Consider the following 3,543-nt stretch of genomic DNA (forward strand, 5'->3'; position numbering starts at 1 on the left):
TACTTAGCGTAAATATTAAGAAACCTAACTAATAGGGTTCCAACTCCCAGCAACAACAAAAATAAAAAAATAAAAAATAGGGAACCACCCCTCACGCTCCACCTCATGATGCTTAATCGACGTAATCAACCTTAATTTGATGAAGTGTGAAAAAAATGCACAGAAATCAATTATTTTTCAAGAAATATTAAATAGATTCAACATCTTTCTTCAACAAAATTGCAGACTGCACAGATGGTACCTTCCCAAAGGAAAAAGTACTATAGCTTACTAGGGTGTATATATTAGACTTAATAGTCACTATATACAGTAATTGACTTCTATTCATTTTACATCAAATTAAAACTTTGGGTGTCAGATAATTATTTATTAAAAGCTAGACATTTTAAATGAGAATAAGAAAGAAAAGTATGTCTTTGTGCCCCCTTTTCCCTGTTCATGCCCTATCGGCCCCCCTGGCTAAACTTTGCTAGATCCGCCCCTGCACAGTTACCAGCGTCAGCTACGTAGAAAAAGATCCTCGAGTAGAAAGTAATATTAAATACATTCTAACAACAGCTGATCAAGCTTAAACGTGCTGCTGTTGTTCAGCCGCTGGTTTCCTCTTTCTGGTGCAAAGTGGGCCAAAAACAAACAAGACAGACGGACTCGCGACAGAAAAGCCGATCAGCTGATCATTAAGCAGTTTCACGATTGAAGTAGCAGCCGGAGAGCGAGAGGCAGTCGCTTGTTAAGCTTAACGCAGGAATGCTTTACATTCAGAGATGGACTTACACACTTGCTTTACTTCTCTCGGGGATAACTTTGTCGGAGATGAAATGCCAGGTTGCTAGCGAAGCTCCACATGCTATCCAGACCACCGACAGGTCCCGCATGCCACAGCCGCTCTATCACGTGATGCATACTGCTCCGACGTGCTAACGTTCTGAGGCGAGTTACGGCGTGTTGCAAGTTTTGTGAGGTGCTTTCGTGATATTTAATGGATCGGATTACATTTTTTATTTTTCTCCGATATCCGATCCAGTAATTTAGGTCAGTATCGGACCGATACCGATACGTAATATCGGATCGGTCCATCTCTAATTATTATTATTTGATTTACTAATGAAGGATACAATATCCATATAAGATTTTAGTGACAAAATGAAGTATTTAATCCTCTGGTCAAATACTTCATGATCTTCAGGTTAGCAAACATCTCTGCAGGGATTTTCTCCAAGTCCTTAAGGTTTCTCAACTGTCGCCTGAATATACAGAACTTCAGATCTTTGTATGAGGTTCTTATATTTTGAGGCATATTTGTACGCCTCAGTATTGGTAATGCCAATACTTCAGGTAACTACCTTTCTGGAAAACAGACACATCACACATTTTCAATGCCATAGTTGAGGAAAAGAGGTTTTCATCCAAGAGGTTTACATCTTTATGTCAATGAGATCCTAATCAGGAAAACATCCTCAAAGTGTAATGATCCCACTGCCAGGATTGTTGGGCTCATAGTCTGAATTCTTGTCTCCCTCAGTGCTCAACTTACTCAACTTATCAATTGCATTCTCCTAAGTTTCATCTAAATTGATCAGATCTTGCGTGGGGCTTCAGACCGTTCTTCCATTGGCAAATAATTGCACCAGGATTTCTCATTTTCTCGCCCAACTGGTTGCTGATGTGTTTGTAACCATTGTGAAGATCAGCAATCACGTCCCTGACATCCTTACAGAGGTGTTGAAGATGTAAACAGATTATACTGGGTTATACTGGTCAACAACCCAAATTCTTGTCGGTAAGTCTTTGCTCGCGTACTAAAATGTGTTTCAGAATGCTCTTTCTTGAATGTTTTGTTGATATTCAAAGTCAAATTTATTTATATAGCACATTTAAAACAACAAGTGTTGACCAAGGTGCTGTACAATTAAGATAATCAAATGAAATAAAACATGATAAAACCAAGAAAAGGAATCATAAAATTAGAGGATTTGAGTAAGAAATTAGATAAATAAAAGTAGTACAAACTCATTCTGAATTAAAGGCCAAGGAGTAAAAGTAGGTTTTCAGACGTGTTTTAAAAGTGTCCAATGTTGGAGAGGTCCTGATGTGAAGGACCAGTTTGTTCCACAATTTTGGGGCAGTCACAGCAAAGGCCCGATCTCCTCTGTGCTTTAATCTGGACCTCGGGACAGCCAGGAGCATTTGGTCCGCAGACCTCATCTTGCAGGAGTGCACCGGCTTAAAAGATCAAAAAGGTATGAGGGCACGTACCCGTGCAACACCTTAAAAGCAAATAATAAAATCTTATAAATAAATTTGAAAACTAGCTTGTGTCAAATATAACCAAAATGATTCAATCATAGCCCGCATACTTCTCAGAAAACAATGTTTTGTAACACAGCTGATTAGAACAAGTTAAAGTGGAAGAATGGAAAACATCTCCTTTCACAGTTTTTACGTATGTTTTATAACATAATTCAAGGGTTTCTAAAGAAAATTTAATCAAGAGATGTAACATTCGGCATAATAATGAGCATTTTTTTTTCAAAACAAGAATTTAATTTGACTGTTTTTTACTGTCATTAAAGAAGAAATTAGCATTTTTGATGCTTTTCATATGAAAAAAGGAGATCTTATGTAACAAATGTTAAATATGAGTATAATTTTTTTTTAAAGGAATACATTTGAAAACAAATTGAAACAAGGATAAGGGGCACTGTTCATAAAAAGCATGCAGATTTCCATCATCATGTCTCTTTTGACTGTTCCTTCGCTGGTAGCTCTGCGTGTTTGATTTGGGTTTTCCGCTGAATGCCCCTCAGGACAAACCAAAAATGGGATTTGTGCCTATGCCAGCTGACAACATACCAACCAGCATATGTGTATTTTAAAAACACGAGACATGATATCTAACCTTTACAAAATCTCTCCTGTTGTCCGAGTTTTGCAATGAAGCCAAGTACAAATGACGGTGGAACAGCCACACCTGTGAAACTCTGACCTAATTTCATCTCCGGCGCTGCGTCCTTGGTTTGCATCATATAGGAAAGGAGGCGCAAACTGTAAGTTGCAGTGGAGGATGGAGGTGCGTCATAATTAACCTTCGCAAAATACAGGGTGGGCCATTAATATGGATACACCGTAATAAAATGGGAATGGTTGGTGATATTAAAGTCCTGTTTGTGGCACATTAGTATATGTGAGGGGGCAAACTCCTCAAGATGGGTGGTGACCATGGTGGCCATTTAGAAGTCGGCCATCTTGGATACAACTTTTGTTTTTTCAATAGGAAGAGGACCATGTGACACATCAAACTTATTGGTAATGTCACAAGAAAAACAATGGTGTGCTTGGTTTCAACGTAACTTTATTCTTTCATGAGTTATTTACAAGTTACCAACCATTCCCATGTTATTACGGCGTATCCTTATAAATGACCCACCCTGTAGTTTTCTGTACCAAAAGAAACACAATCACCACCCAACATATAAGTGAGATACTGTAATGAAACACTTTCCCCCTAAAAACATGAAGCTTGTGATTTGATTCTGTTGTCCC

Source organism: Diplotaxodon limnothrissa, linkage group LG22 (genome assembly GCF_057381915.1).
Source record: "Diplotaxodon limnothrissa isolate DT_005_m linkage group LG22, D_limnothrissa_male_GT1.1, whole genome shotgun sequence".
Classification (NCBI taxonomy): Eukaryota; Metazoa; Chordata; class Actinopteri; order Cichliformes; family Cichlidae; genus Diplotaxodon; species Diplotaxodon limnothrissa.